This window comes from Ursus maritimus, unplaced genomic scaffold (assembly GCF_017311325.1).
Source record: "Ursus maritimus isolate PB19 unplaced genomic scaffold, ASM1731132v1 scaffold_22, whole genome shotgun sequence".
Classification (NCBI taxonomy): Eukaryota; Metazoa; Chordata; class Mammalia; order Carnivora; family Ursidae; genus Ursus; species Ursus maritimus.
Window position 1 is genome coordinate 12,465,876 of NW_024424675.1, and position 15,847 is coordinate 12,481,722.

Consider the following 15,847-nt stretch of genomic DNA (forward strand, 5'->3'; position numbering starts at 1 on the left):
GCCCATAGAGTGATGCCAGGGCCCCGTTTGTGTAATAGTTTGCTCTTCATCATCTGATGCACCCAGGCCCCACTCACCCGTTGGTTTGCCTTCTCACCTTGGACTTCAGTGATTTCAAACCACGTTGCCTCTTACTTCTATACTATTCTTCTTTTCCTCAAACTTTCCCTCCTCTGCGCCCCCCCGCCCTTTTCAAATCTTCCTGGGAAGGGTGAAGACCAGTTAGGCTTGGTGCACAAGCACGGTCCTGAAGGACCCCTGGAGCTCCAGTAATGAACCCCTTCCTAGCTAGTTTGCAGGGACATGACTCCACAGGAGGGACTGGGTGAGCAGAGTGCTAAATGCTGGGCTGAGGCACGGGGCAATGACTGTTATCAACTAGTACAGAAGTGCCAGTATTGTAGAAATTGGTACATTCATACCTATTTGTATGTTCTGAATTATAGCCCTGTCTCTCTAAGTCCTTGATCTGAGTTTCTATTCAAGTATCACTTGCCTTGGTTTTCCCAGACTGATTCAGAAAGTCTGGGCTTAGTCTTCACTCTTTAATCTTCTCTCTTCTTGTTCTCATCTCACCACCTTTTAAGTGTTTGTCCTTATCCATCTCCTGTACCAGAGTCTGCTAGGTGAGGGCAGGTTCCAGGTAGAATCTGCCTTTGCGTCCCGCTTGCCTGCTACACTGTTGAGGAAATAAGTGAATCTTTGCATCTGGCACTATTTTCCTTTTCCTGCAGGTGTTGGATTCCCAGTTGGATTTACAGAGCCTCGAGTGCAGGAGTTAGAGTTTACATCTCCACTTCCTGGTGCCCACAGGTCTCTAACAGAGGTTACATACGCCCTCAATATTGATGTTTGTGGTTGGTGGGGAAGCCACAATAATAATAAACTGATTATAACTTCCATGTTGTGATGCATTTTCCATGTGCCACAACATAAAGAAGCTGAAATTCAGATATTGTGTCTATAAACATATGCAAATGCGTGTAGACATATTATCGTATCCTGTGTATAATGGTCGTAAGTACAGTCACACGTGCACACTCACACACACACTTCATCTTTGAAAAACTCTGAAGGCAGAAACGTTTTATCTCCACTTTGTAGGAAAAACCAGAACCAAAGAGCAGACACTTGCATTCTGTAATTCATTTCAGCGACTATGCATGTGCCTTCGACGCGCTGCTCAGCGTCACTGGCACTGCCTGGTGGGTGTCCAGTGTTTCATGCCTTTCTTGTGCTTTCGGTAAGTGGCAGAGGTATGATTACGCATTGTGATAATGCCAGGAAGGGAAGAGGAATGCTATGAGGGAGAGTCACAAGGAGACTATAATTTTCATTTGAAGGGGAAGGACACACTTCCATGAGATGTCAGCTACCTGGTAAGGAACTGCACTAGAATTGGGGTCTAAATCTGTTGGGCTGATTATGGACAAAACGGCATTTGAGTGCTTCATTTTGTAGACAAGATGCACTCTTAAAATCTTTTGAATAAAAAATTATTTTAAATGTTTTAGTTTACAGCTATTTGCAGAATGTTAGAGTAGAAAGTAACTACTCAGGTGTTCCCTATGTAAGGATCACTTGGTTAGCAACCATTATATGTAGTTATCCAAAAATTACTTGAACGCCTTCAGTGGTCTGGAGCTCACTACCTCAAAATACAGCCTGTTACACCCTCAGTAACATACGTGATTTATTACACTCTTGTAATGTGCTCAAAGCCGCTTTCTCATTATTTTCATCCAGTCGATCTGGAAAAGCACTAGAAACTCCCTCTTTCCCATCATATTCTCCATGATACTCTACTGATTTGCCTGCCCGATGATTTCAGGGATCCCTTCTTCATGCTTTCCCTGGAGAAGCATTACCAGTGCCACTTTGGTTTACCGCAGCCATCATCTTCTGCTCCTTGGGTGTCAACCAGTGCTGAACAAAGTGGCATCGGACCAGCAAACAGAGTGTCAGAATTTTCTTCCTATTATCTGGCCACTTCCCTTCCTCAGGGTCATAGTCTGATAACAAATGGACGCCAGAACCCTGTGTTCAACTCTGTCGGTGTTTCACATTCCTGTTACTTATTCATGTGTTCTGTTTTTTACTCATTTGATTACAGACTCCTTGAAAGAAGTTCCTAGCATAGGGTTTGACACATAGCAATCATACCACAGATGTTTTTCAAAACAAATTTTTGAAATGGAGAAAGCCCCTCTGTTTATATCAGAAGACCTGTTTGAATTCACTCTTTAAAAATCAGCCGGTAAAGGGGCACCTGGGTGGCTCAGTCGTTAAGCGTCTGCCTTCGGCTCAGGGCGTGATCCCGGCGTTCCGGGATCGAGCCCCACATCGGGCTCCTCCGCTGGGAGCCTGCTCCTTCCTCTCCCACTCCCCTGCTTGTGTTCCCTCTCTCTCGCTGGCTGTCTCTCTGTCAAATAAAATCTTTAAAAAAAAAAAATCAGCCGGTGAAAATCAGAGGGTTCCATCACGAATATCCAAATTACCTAATGCTGTTACCTGGATTGAAACCATTCAGAACGTTTGCCTGATTGGGGAATCCTGGTGTTTCCTACTGAGGCTGTCTAACAGTCATGTGTTAGTGACTCCCCAGAGTTTTTTGGTTTTGTTTTTTAAGGATAACTTTTAAATTCCCTTTATTTTTTGATTCAGTTAAAATTTTCTCCACCTTTGTATCTCTCACTGCCTTGCCCTGTCTTCAGCCACTTTCTCCGTGTTCGTTGTGCTCCCAAGTTCTTGCTCATTTGCCATCATTTTGTCCTCCAGGAACAAATGCTGGTTGGAGTTCTTTGCTTAAATAGTCATATTTTCCTTTAAAAAAAAAAAACAGTCCATTTGGATTTTATTCTGCAAGCAGGCTGGAGATTTTCTCTCTGCCAGGCTCCTCTACCAACACATAGAGAAGAATATGATCCTGTCTATTGTATAAATGCTGGTTTCTAAAACCAACAAGAAGAGCTATAGGGGAGAATGAAAGGAGCAGTGGCGCCTTTTGAGAGGCTGGCAGGCCAGTGCCGACAGCGGCTCGCAGTTATACACGGCTGATGACGTGCCAGGCGCTCTTCTAAGTGCTCTGTGCCCACTCATGTAATCTTCACCGTACCGCAGTGACAGAAGCCTGAATGCTGTCCCATTTTACAGATGATTAAACTGAAGTTCAAAGAGGCTAAGTAATCTACCCAGGATTGGTAAGGGGCAGAGATGGGAAGCAGAATCGTAGCAGCTCTGGTTTCCTCTTCCTAAGGCTGTTTCAGTGCTGCCTGCCGGGGCTCCCAGCAGTCTTGGAAGCCGGCTAGTCCTGTTACCTTATACAGTCTTGTTCTGACGAGATGGATCAACCCAGAAATAAAACTAAATGAAGGAAACAAAAATACCCTTATATTTTCTAAGAGAAGCCATGGTTAGATCGGTAGTAGCGCCTGGATTGTAGTTCGGTATCATAAATTCTAATCTCTGTCCCTGTGTCTGAACCTTTTCTCTAAAGTCTTAGATTAGAAGCTCAGATGAAGGTCTCTTTCCTTTCTAGAATGCTATTCTTATAATAAGAAAAACAGCGTTAGAGCATGAGAGGTTATTAGCCAGCATCTCTAGCCCTGTGTTTACCAATATGTGCAACAAACATGCCACTAAAACAATTAGAGTCACTTATTGAGGTCATTGCTCGCTTTTCGTCCGTGGCCAGTCACCCTGCTAACTGTCATGAGGAAAGTTGCAGTGTGGTGCCAGGATCTCTTCAACGCCTCTCTGACTTCTCCCTTTCTAACAAAGAAGGAGCAGGCTCCAGAGGGGAGCCTTTGGCAGACAGCAGTATTCACTGTAATGGTTTTGTGCTCACTGCCAGAAGAGACCTCTAGCAAACCTAAAAGCTAGGCTTACAGGTTTTAACCTAGGGCCACTTAGGAAAACAACCTTGGCTTTAGCCAGCATTCCAGAAAGCAGACATTTTCCGTGACGTGCATCTGAAGGCCAGGAAAGTGTGCCTTTCCACAAAGGGGGCTTTCTGTGCTTCCTCCTCTGCAAAGCTGTCCCTAGTAAACTGTGTGCTTTACCAACATTAAAGAAACTTTTATATTTTGCTTGCATCTTTCAAGCATTACTATCCTGTAGTACCAAATTCCTGTGTTACTTTGGCTTGATGGAAAGTCATACTGTTTCTCCATTTATGAATATGACATCAAGTTTCTTTGTAAAATTAATTAACTTGAGTAAAACTAAAGACATGATCTTTGCTTTCATTAGATTTATCATCTAATGGCAACGATAGATGTTAATTTTCATCTAGTGGAGGTATAAGGATCTTCTGTCTGATAGAAGAGATAACCCTTCAGGTAACCATTTGCATGGAAATACAGGCAGTCTTGTGGTCCCCCTGGAAATCAGACCCAGGGTCTTTTGTGTGTAAAGCAGATGTGGTAACCACTATACCACCGAACCTTAAGGTGACTATTTGATTGCCCTGTGAGATATCAACCAGTTTTGTGTCTAACCTAGACATCTTAGTCAGTCTTTGTCAAATGAGTGTAGTAACCTCTGATTCTCTGTTTCTCTCGGAAACTAGTGTTCCATGGTCCAGGACCCCTCAAAGTGGAGTTGAAATCATTGACACGTGTTCATTCTATGTTTGTAGGTGAGCCATGTTTTAAATTTTTGAAAAAACAAAATAATTATTCTTTGACAACACTGAACAAGAAAAACTCAGCAATTATTTCTTAATCATGTCTAGTATGCCAGACACACAAATAAACATAATTAAAAACTGTGGTAAGTACTTTGGAGGAATAAATGGGTGTTAAGTGACCTTGGTTTTTATTTCAGAGGCAAAGAAGCGAAAGACAGGAAGTTGAAAATGTGTAAGTAATTATATATGTCATTCATAGACATAATAAAATTGTGAAGGTAACATGTGGTTGGCTGAAATTCTGAAGTACATGGTTATCTTCCTTTAACAATGGACCCCTAGAGACTCAAGGAGGCCAGTCCACTTACACTAAGCCTATAGCTCAGAATCCTTACCACCTGATCCACCCTCCACACAATTGCAGCGTTGTCCTCTGAGACAAGATCCAGGGTTCCCCCATGCCCAGGGGCAACTCTGTCTTCTCCTTGGCCAGATGGTCACAGGTATGGGGTGGGAGAAGGGGACAGGTAGACTGGAAAGAGGAGGGAAGCTGCCCGTGGAAATGACTACAGATGACTCCTGTGGTACCCCTTCTTTCCTCTCAGAGGTGCACAGCTAGGGAACACTCTGCCAGGGAGCAGTGTTCCACTGGGGCTCAAATTGCTTTCGTGGCAAATAGATAAGCTTGAATATCAATTCTCAGACTTTCTTCTGCCTCCTTCTTACTCTTCCTCACCATGCGTATGCACAGAACAATTCCATCAGGAACATCTTTTTTAATCACTAAATAGGGTTTGACTTCAGAAATTGTGGAGTGAAGAGGAAGCTCAGGCAGTTGGAAGAAGCTGCTACATCCCATGAGTCTTTCATGCCCAACTCTCACCTTGAGACTCGCAGACGTTTAACTGCACAGACCCAAGGACTAAAGCTTATACCCCTCGACATATTAGAAGGATGTTGACTTTCGTCTTTAACACCTTCTTACACCTTCACTGTCAGATCTTCCCACCACTATCTTGACACCCCCTCCCTCTTGGAAATCAGTGCTTCACAAGAGAAACATATCCCAGTTAGTTATCACATTTGATTAAACACCTCACCCTGAAGTGTAAATATTTCAGTGGCTCCTCCTTCACAGAGATATTTGTACCCCTTGGCTTCATAGCAGCCTTCTCAAACAGTGGAATTTCAGCTATCAGGAAAAGGCAGATAAGGTGGATATTTTGGGAAGGAGGATTTCCCCAAAGTCTATTCCTCAAATCAGATTGCTTTAGGACAATTATGACAGTGATTTATTGACGTAAAAGGGCTGTTACTTTGTTCTTGCCACATAAAATATCTGTGTTTGCTTAGCTTAGCTGATTTCCTGGTATATCTGAACTACACTAACAGAACTCCATGGAAGAATGTCTCTCCCCCCCCCTTCTTTTTCTGTATTGCTTATACTAAGTTTCTTCCCCTGGGGAAGAAATTTTAAATATATTTCACAGCCGCTTTGAAAACAGCTGTATAAATGTAAGACATTAATAGGAAAAGCCAAAACATGCACCAGGGCAAAATAAGACCAAAGTTATTAAAGCATAACCTAAAGAGAGTCAAAGTAAAATATACATACATGTTGAGTTAAAAACATATGTGATTTAATTAAAATCTGACTTATGTTTAAAAAGAATGGCTAAGCAAGACAATAAGCCTGACACTTGAAAAATCTTAAGTCATTCACACACACAAGTATGTGCACGCACACGATCATTTCCTGAACCCTAAAGCAAAGGCGGCGTGAGTGTGAAAACAGAATAAGGTCTTCAGCACACAAAGCTAGTGAGTGGAATAAAGCATTTTGTGACAGTCCCTGCCTATCCACCATCTACGTATCACATGTCATCTATTCATAGCAGCATCAGTCGGTCCTCCTGTCCCAATCTGTGCACGAACATGATCTACTTGGGGGCGCCTGGGTGGCACAGCGGTTAAGCGTCTGCCTTCGGCTCAGGGCGTGATCCCGGTGTTACGGGATCGAGCCCCACATCAGGCTCCTCTGCTATGAGCCTGCTTCTTCCTCTCCCACTCCCCCTGCTTGTGTTCCCTCTCTCGCTGGCTGTCCCTATCCCTGTCGAATAAATAAATAAAATCTTTAAAAAAAAATAAAAAGAACATGATCTGCTTGATCACGGGAGCAGTGTGTGGATAACACAGTAGAGGTTCCCGATGGCTGACCACATCCATTTGCTTTCTATTCAGTCCTGGGACAGGGGAATTATAAAGCTATATGTAGGAAATGCAGCATTTGCCCTGCATAAACTTCTTTATCTTTATTTGCCCATTGTTGGCTGTATTTTTTAGTCTCCTGGCAGCCAAGGGTCACATTGCCATGAAGATAAATTTCATATTGGACCCACTGGGAGCTGATGTCAGTGCAAATCTGTGCCAGGACAGATTCAAAATGATGGCAAAGAGGAAGTTTCTGTATTTTATTTCTGTATTATATTGTCCTGTTTTCCTGATAATGGAGCCAGGGAAGACTGGGAACCCGGGGCTATTTTTCTGCCTTGCTCATCTCCCAACAATGGATACAATGGGCCCTCCCTGCTCGCCAGACTTCAGTCTGGTTATCTGTGAAACGTCCTGTGATTCTCCAGCACTGTGATGCTGCATCCTTACCTGCAGATCTAGTTTTGCCCATGCCCTGGGTGACTTGAGGTTAGGGCAGCCGCATTTCACCCAGGGTTTTGCTGCCAGTGAAGGTCAGCCTCACTGTTGACAGTGGTGCTTCCTGTCCGTTATCAGCCTGTTTGACATTTGATGCGTGTCCATTTTGTGTGTCCACTGGAAGCCAAATGTCATAGCTCATAGCTCAAAGATAACATTTTGCCCCCGCTTTCCTCCCATTTCAGAATGAATTCAGGTTTTCTGTATGGGTAAGCTCCATTCAGAGTCTGGGGGGAATTCCAAAGCCAAGAATGTTCTGTTTATGAAGTAATCCTAGTAACGTGTGGAATTTTCATCATGAGTTTTTTTTTTCCTTGCAAAGACTAAATGTTTAAGAAAAATGCAGGAAACTGGCAATTAGAATCAATTCTCTTCATAACAACAGCAGGATATCAGCTTTAAAATGTGTCCTTTAACTGATGTAGGGATTGCAGTAATAGAAATCTGGGCAGTGCCCGTGAAATACACAGCTTGACCTGGGGGTGGCTTGATGTACGGTTCTAACACATAAAGAGGTCATGTTGCAAGAGCCGGTTCCCATGGTGGTGTTTGGAATTCAGAACACAGGAGTTCTGATTAAATCCATGGTACAAAAAAGGATCCCAGGTTGGGCTCCACTACCCCCGTAACAAGCAAAATGTAACCTACCAACAGCAGTTACAAAGTAAACAGTAAAAAGTATTGAGTTGTGTAAAATAGATTCTTTAGCCACAAGATCATTTTTGATCATGAGTTTATTGTGCCAAACACTAACTTTTTAATATTGATATCTACTCCAGCCTCTCCTTTTGTTCAGTTAATTCAGCAAATAATTAGAACCTATTGTGTGCCGGGTTCTACTCTAGGGTACAGCGAACAACACTGACCAAGTCTCTGCCCTTGTGCAGCTGACATTTATCAAAGCAGAGAAAGGGGTTAGGAAATGTCAGTTTTATGGTGGCAATTTTAGGTGTGTGTGTGTGTGTGTGTGTGTGTGTGTTGAAGATTTTATTTATTTGAGAGAGAGAGAGAAAGAGCAGGAGCTTGCATGAGCCGGGGGAGGGGCAGAGGCAGAAGGGAGTGCGTGAGGCAGACTCCCTGCTGAGCAGAGAGCCTGACGCCAGTGATGCAGGACTCGATCCCAGGATCCTGAGATCATGACCTGAGCCGAAGTCAGACACTTAACCAGCTGAGCCACCCAGGTGCCCCATTTTAGGTTTTAATACTGAGAAAATGTGAAGTCAGGTCCTGAAGCAAGTGAGGAGGTAACCAGTCCAGGTTTCATTGGGAGCCAGGTCTCAGGCAAACGCCACAGCAAAGCAGAGGGCTTGGGACATGCTGGATTTGTTTAAACTCAAGTGAGAAAATGCTTGTTGGTTCCTATGTACAAGGAAGGAGATGAAACGGTGTGATTAGAGAGCCCAGGCTAGGAAACATCCCCAGGTGCAGAGTATTTTAAGCTCTGCCCACTCTCTGGCTGACTGCTGACCATCTAATGTTCTCTTGGAGACAAGCAGCAGGGCGGAAGGCTGGGGGCAGGGTGGCAGATTTCCATTCATCTCTTTCTTGGGTACTCTGATTTATGTACAAAACACCTAGAAATGTTTGTGATGTATAATCCTTTAGTGAATTTATAAGCATGTGTTTTTATACCTGTATTTTATGGGGTATTTTTGTGGTACAAAAGTTTGAGAAACTTTTATTGTGAAATGTAACATACATACAGAAAACAATGATACATATAGTTCAGTGATTTATCACAAAGCAAACAGCCATGTAACCACTCTCCAGGTGTCAAGAAGCAGACACTGCCAGCTCCCCCTCTGCCCAATCTGAACACTCCCCTTCCCTCCCCTGTGAAGGTAAACCAGTCTTTTGACTTTAAAATAACTACTTCCTTGCTTTTTTGTTTCAAAGAAAGAATGGTGAAGAGTGTCCTCATGTACTCACCATCATTCAGTTCTAATAATTGTCAGTGACAGATAAGTCGTGTTTCATATAACCCCCATTCCTTGCCCTCATCATCCCCTTCCAGTTAAGTCATTTAATTTATTTATTTCTATTGAGATACAATCTATGTGAGGCAAATGAACAGATCTAACGTGTACAGTTCTGTGCGTTTTGGCAGTTGTTTGCGCATGTATAAATTGATACAAACATGGAGCATTACAAGTTTGCTTTGTGTCTGTGTGAGCTCTCTTTAATACCTAGGAGCTCCTCCAAAGCACAGGAATGATTTCAGTCCCCCACTGTGTACACGTAAAGATCCTGGAGCAGCTAGCTGGCAGCCAGATGCGGTCCCTGTAGTCTGCTTATATCGATCTTTCTAAACCCTTTCTAAATGCAGACTGTTATCAGCTACCCCACTCCTCTCCCATGCCCCCTCCCTCCTTTTCCTTCTGTCGGCAAAACAGTTTGTTATGGATTGGTGATAAAAATCAGTGTCCACTGAAAGACATGTCAAGACCACCGCCATGTGAGGCCTTCAAAGCATACCGGGGCCACATTATGGCACAGTGTGAAGGGACGTGCCTGTCAGGGGGTCGCAGCCCATGTCCGCTAACTCACTTCTCCTGTTTCTCGTGGGTAGAAGGTTTTTGCCCCTAATCCAACCAGAAGGCCCTCCTCTTCAGCCTTTCCTGGGTGATGGAGCAGTAGGGTTTGTGACGGATAGGCTCAGGAAGGTAAGGGTGGTGTGGACAGTAGGCTGTGTCTCTGGTTAATCTCTCTCTTGGGCAGTACCTTCAGTGACGAGGCCTTCCTCATGACCCTGACCAGATTCATCTTCCTACTTCTGATCCCTCCCTTTTTCCTGTGTCACTTATATGGCTTTCTCCCTTGGGTAGTGAGTAATGATAAGCCATAAACGTGCTAATCCCCTCTACTCAAAGGAAGCTCACAAAGGCAAATGTCTTTATTTCATATTCCTCAAGAGATCTTTAACATCATTTGCATACGGCTGATGCTCAACATCTATCTGCTAATAAATGATGTTTACAAATGAGTCAGAAATCCATGACTTCATGATATAATTATATTCGACGTCAACTGCACGCTCAACAATATTATTTTAATCCACATCCATGTCTTAGTTTAAAAAGCAACAACAAAAAACAAACAAATTAAGCAAAGAAACGAACAAACTTTGGAGTTTTTCAAAGTATCCTTAACACTTGACTGTGTTTAAATGTTACATGGATTTTTTTTTTTTAATTTTTGGCCTTTGTTTTTCTTGATACAGTTTAGGTCAGCCAAACAGTATCTCCTTTATCCAGAAGTTTATATAAAACTGCTACTTTAAGAAAACAAAAGTGAAGTATGGTTTTCAAAACCGGCCTATGTTACTCACAAGTAAGAATGATACAACCCTTATTAGACAACGACCGTATAAAGCCAAAATGCCACTGCTGTGCATGCAGGTTTCCAGTGGGCCTGAACATGACATGAGACCAGTGACAAACGACGCATAGTTCCAGAACTTGTAGAGTCTAAATTTTCCACATGGAGGGTTTGGTGTTATGGTGTTTCTTTGTGCTAAATATTTTTTTACAACAGGAAAATAGACATAAAAACGCACACTAAACAGGGCTTTGATCAGCATTTCCAAGATGAAGAAATGCAGCTTTGTGTGGCCCTTCCACATGGGTGCCAGCGAAAGGCCTGCTCCCCAATCTCCAGGGTAAACGAGAATCCCTGAAGATCTTGTGGAAAGACAGGCTCTGGTTCAGTAGGTCTGGAGGGGACCCAAGACTCTGCATTTTTAGCAACCTCCCAGGTGAAGCCCAAACCAGCAGTTCCATGTATACACTTTGAGTAGCAAAGAGTTAAAGCAAGTGAGCTCCCCTGCTGGAATTTTTCAGGTAGTGGGCCGGAGTGGGAGAGAGACCCCGGAGAAGGCAGGGAGGGTTGGTTAGGGTAAAGGTAAATTGCTTCTGTTTCCTGCAGTAACTTCTGCAGCCTTTCATGGGAAAGTGAATTCAAGGTATGGGATTCCTGTCTTTTAAGCACCGTCTCCTGGATATAAAGTGTCCCAAGTGAATTTTCAAAGACTTGCCCAAAGTTTTGCTCTCTTGACTCTCATGGAAATTAACTATGGCCTTGCCAGTTTATGCTTTGAAAAAGCTTCTCTCTTTATTTTTTGTGGGAACCTGCATCCCATAATAACAGTGTTTCTCAGTGGGAGCAACATGAAAGCAAATTAACCCTTTAAATTACAGGGAACAGAGAGCAGTAAATTCACCCTGCTCTGAAGCAGCATCCCTTTCTCCTTTTCATGCTGCACAGAGCTCCTTTTAAGGCAATTAAATGTGTGTTGGCAAGTGAAGGCCAATGGATCTTGCTTCTAGGAAACTTGAATCTTTCCACATGGCTGTTCTTGACCAAAATAAGTTCAGACGGATGGATATGGAAGTGGGCCCTATCAATTAGGGCATAAAAAGACAAACCAGGCTAAGAGAAAAGGAACAATTGGGGCACCTGGGTGGCTCAGTCGTTAAGTGTCTGCCTTCGGCTCAGGGCGTGATCCCAGAGTCCTGGGATCGAGCCCCACATCAGGCTCCTCCGCTGGGAGCCTGCTTCTTCCTCTCCCACTCCCCTTGCTTGTGTTCCCTCTCTCGCTGGCTGTCTCTATCTCTATCAAATAAATAAATAAAATCTTTAAAAAAAAAAAAAAAAGAAAAGGAACTATTGATGATCCCCTGTCTTCTCCCAGACCCTTTACATATAGTATGTCATTTAGCTTTACTGTATCCCTGTGAGGTGGGCCTGATTCTTTCTTGCTTTCTCAGTCAGAAAAATTGAGATCTGGGGTGCCTGGGTGGCGTAGTCATTAAGCGTCTGCCTTCAGCTCAGGGCGTGATCCTGGTCTTCTGGGATTGAGCCCCACATCAGGCTCCTCCACTAGGAGCCTGCTTCTTCCTCTCCCCCTGCTTGTGTTCCCTCTCTCACTGGTTGTCTCTCGCTGTCAAATAAATAAATAAAATCTTAAAAAAAAAAAAAAAAAAAAGAAAAGAAAATTTGAGATCTATTGAAGTTAAGTCCATTGCTTATGGTTCCACATTAATTAAATTTCAGATCTGGGGAAGGTGCTCTCTCTGATTCTAGAAGTATCGTAATTGTTCCCCAGACTCCTAGACTAAGGGTGTTCTGCTAATTGCTCGGCATAACCACTCCTTGTCTGCTGCCTGGCACGCAGGTCCTCAGTCACTAACTGTTACATAAGTGAATGGACACATTCATATCACTTAAATTCATACACCCCAGCAAGAAGCGAGCTTATTTTTAATGGCTATTTTCCACTTAAGGTATGGATGTGTATCACAAAAATACCATATTCGTGGGGATCCATGATGAAAGCAGATAGTGAGACATTTGGGTTAGACCCTTCTGTCCTCCTTAAACACTCAACCCAATGGTTTTGCTGTATCTCTTTGGAAAGTTCAGAGTGGCCGATTATCTAAAAAATCAGGGCCACCATAAAAGGAGCTAGACAAAATTCCTACTATTGTCATTTGTCAAGTGCCATATTTTATTAGACTAGGGGTTTCCATAAGTTTGCTTGCAGCAGAGGAGAAAAAGAAGGATTCTGTGCGGAAGTAAATCTGGGTATGAGCCCCGGGCAGTGATGTGGGCATCCGTTATTATTATGCATACCATAGGAGGGTCCCTGTCCTACCTCAGCTCAACAGGGAAAAAAGGGAAATGAGTCATGGTTTTATGACCCAGAAATACTAGAAAACATAACATGGAATGTCTTCTGCAATAAGAAGTGAAGTCCCCATCCCTGCTTTGTATAGACTTCTCTCTAGTAACAGATATTACTGCCCCCAGATGATAAAAGAAAATAAAACTCCGAGATGAAAAAACTAGGAAAACACACACAGAGAAATAACAGAAAACAAGTGCCATCAGCCTCATAGGGACTGTGGAATCAGAATTTCAGACAGTATTTTGGTAATAATGTCATAAAGAGATATTCCAGTGTCCTCACGTACTTAGTCATGTTTCCCAAACTCAAGAAAATGGCTCAGTTGTTTACAGGGAAGCAACTAGCTTAAAAACCTTGACATTATTTTCTACAACAATGAGTACAGGTATTCTTAGAAAGAGCAGAGGTGTTTGGTTACATGTAAAGATAAGCCTCATGAGTTTATCTTCACATATTTCATTGTTTGGCACTTAGTAGTCCCTCAGTTTCTATTTGTGGGATTTAGGAAAGAAAAGCCAAGAAATTCTTTTTCTAAAAACCAAAGGCCTGGGATAGTAAGGGAAGAGCTACAGCATTCATGAAAAAAAAGAAAAAATCCCCAAACATTGAAGACACATAGTTTATTGTCCTAGTAACAGTAAGTAGATGAAAGTAAATAGACAGTAGTCATTTCTTACTGCAGAAGACACATGTTGTGTTTTCTAATACTTCTGGGTCATAGAACCATCACTTGTTTTTTCATTTCCTTTTTCCCCCGCTGGGTTCAGTTAGAGCTAGGACCCTCCTGTGGTACTCCATTGCAGTGGTGGAAACATCACTTGAAAGTTCTCTGTCGTCTTAGTGCGAGGCATCTCGGTCTCTCGCCCTCCTTCCTGTCCTTTTCCATTCTCACCCTCAGGAACATGTGACACCTGTTCAGTATGTGTCAGCACGGGCCTAGGAATGATGCCGCAGCAGTGGAAGCACCTGAGAACACACGGTTCTAAGATCAACATCTATTGGCCATTGGATGAGAACACCCAGTGGCCACATGTGTGCGCTGGGGTGTCAGGCTGCCTGCACGGAAGAACCGAAGTTTAAAAACCACTTGTCTTTTTTGACTCGTGTGAAAGTTTTATAAATGTAAATGCTGACTCACGTCTCACAAAAGCCAACACGAGGCCTTGTCAGGTAGGAATGGAGATGTCCTCCATCCTTTTCCTTTCTCCTGCTGGGCAGCACGTCTTCCCTCTCCTCCTGTTCTCTCCTAATTTGAGTGACTTTTCTTGGGGACAGCTCTTCCTGCGGTCACTTTCCCAGGATTTTCAAGTGGTATTTCTACCACCGCAGCGGAACATCAGGACCTGTTTATTTTGATAGGTCTGTCACTACAATAGAAGAGATCGTCAGTGCTTTGAGATTTTTTTTTTAACCAAGGCTCTAGCTCTTCTTTTACTGACTCAGTCCTTCAGTTATCAGAGCAAGCATTTCTTGGCTCTTCTATCCTAAATCCCACAAAACAATTTCCTACAGAAAGCAAGATTTGTGATTATAAGAATAAGAAGCAGGAGATCTTATTTTGCCTTAAATTCCACACTTCTATAGGACAGAATACACGGGGGGTGGCTGAAAGTGGGAGTTATTTAGCTCCTCCTGTAAGCTCTTAAAGTAACCCAAATCAAACAGTTCCAGTAAGAAGAGTGTGTTCACAGTGCAATGCAACTTCAAGTCACTAGGAGCCAGAGTGCATTTTCACTGTGTCAGGACAGTAATTGGTTTTAGATGAACAGCTCGGCGGGGGTGGGGGGTGGGGGGGTGGGGCTCGTACTGCTCTGCCCACCCCTGGAAGCTCAAGGATCCAAGGAGACAAGAGGGTGAGCTTCAGGTAGGTGACCTAGAGCCAAAAACGTAGAAGCAAACAGTGGAAGCTGAAAGGAGCCAGGGGAGCAAGGAATAAAGAACTCATCTTGAGTTCTTTATTTATATTTATTTATTTGTATTATCAAGTCATCTTGACTTGAAGAAAGTGAGCCAAGTCTGAAAGACACTGGAACTGCAATCAGAAACAACCACCTTAAAAAAGCATCCGGAATTTTATTGAAATGGAGACATTTTAACGACACACCGTCATCTGCCAACTTAGCTTAGTGCGCCGCAGTCACCCACTGCCCGGATGAGCTCTAGGGGCAGATTCAGTAAAGGAAACGCAAGAAAAAATTATATATGCTATTTCACTGGAATATGGTGGTAAGATTTTTATGTGAAATCATCAAGTTAAAGGAGGCAGCTTTTGTATCTTCTTTGATTGAATACGTCTACAATATAGCTCTAAATTGTAAAATACAGCATAAACACAACTTCTTCTAAAAATGGTGTTTAGGTTTTAATTTTCAAGTAAGCGTGAATAAAATACTTTTGTATAAAGCATGAATGAACCCAAACAGTTGCTGCCAGCTTTGAACAGCGTCTAGTAAAGCTTCCTGAAGGGCCGTACAGGCGGGCTGCTAAGTTAGGACCATACAGCGGCTCGACTCCTGCTGAAATGCCCGTAGAGCTGCAATATTGGAAATATCAGGAGAATCGGTAACTAATTTCAGTAATCGCTTTCAACACGTAAGTGCTTTAGAAAATTTACTGATTCTTAGGTCTCTGAGTAATTCTTCCAAGTAAATAGAAAAACATTCATAGCTAATTGAAATTGAATCTCTCCTAATGTAAAAACAGTACTATGTATTATAAAACCCCTTTGGTTTCCTAGAGCACTTTCACCCATATTGGTTTATTTGTTCTTCAGAACCACTCTGTAGTGTGTGTGTGTGTGTGTGTGTGTGTGTGTGTGTGTG